Source organism: Arachis duranensis, chromosome 10, assembly GCF_000817695.3.
Source record: "Arachis duranensis cultivar V14167 chromosome 10, aradu.V14167.gnm2.J7QH, whole genome shotgun sequence".
Taxonomy (NCBI): domain Eukaryota; kingdom Viridiplantae; phylum Streptophyta; class Magnoliopsida; order Fabales; family Fabaceae; genus Arachis; species Arachis duranensis.
The window spans coordinates 1,569,034-1,569,849 of NC_029781.3; positions in this window are offsets into that span (position 1 = coordinate 1,569,034).

Sequence of the window (816 nt, forward strand, 5' to 3'; positions counted from 1 at the left end):
TTATAATTATTATTAAAATTAAAATTTTTAACGATAAAATATAAAATAATTAATATCTAATTACTAATAAATATACTAATAACTATTTTTATTATTATTAAAAATAAAATAAGTAACCGTTAAAAAGTAATTTTTCTAACAATAATACCATGGTCGTCATCATATGACTGGCTTAATACGCATACATGAATATAATAATAGAAGTGAAGGGAAAAAAGATAAAGATACATGATGATAAGGTTCGTGTATGTGGTGTGAGTGTGCGTGAAAGATAGAGGAGATCAACATAGTGGGGCGAGTTGGGAGAGAAAGAAGGCGAAAGAATGGCAGCTTTATTTATAAGCTGCAAAAAGAAAAAAGAATAGATAGAGAGAGAAATGCTTTGCAATGCAATGGCGGATCCTGGCATCACAAGTCACAATATTGTTAGGGTTGGTGAAGTACACAACGAACTGTACAAATTCAATTCCAACCATATGTAATATATTATATGAAAATTTATAATATAATATATTCTAAAGAAAAGAAAGGATAGCCATATAATAAGGTATAAGGGTATAGCCTTTTTGCCTTGGCCTCTATTCCTATTTAAGATACGTAGACTGACCGAATCCTCTCGTGAAGTATCCCAAACCGCCCACAGGCGCAATAGGAAAAAAGAAAAGTTCTCTTCAAAAATAAAATTTTAAAACTTTCTCGGGGAACAAATATTGCTGTATATATTTATGTAAATGTAAATATATCACATAATTATAATACCATTACCGGTCAAATAACTGAATAAGTATATGTCTCTTATAAAAATTAATATATAAG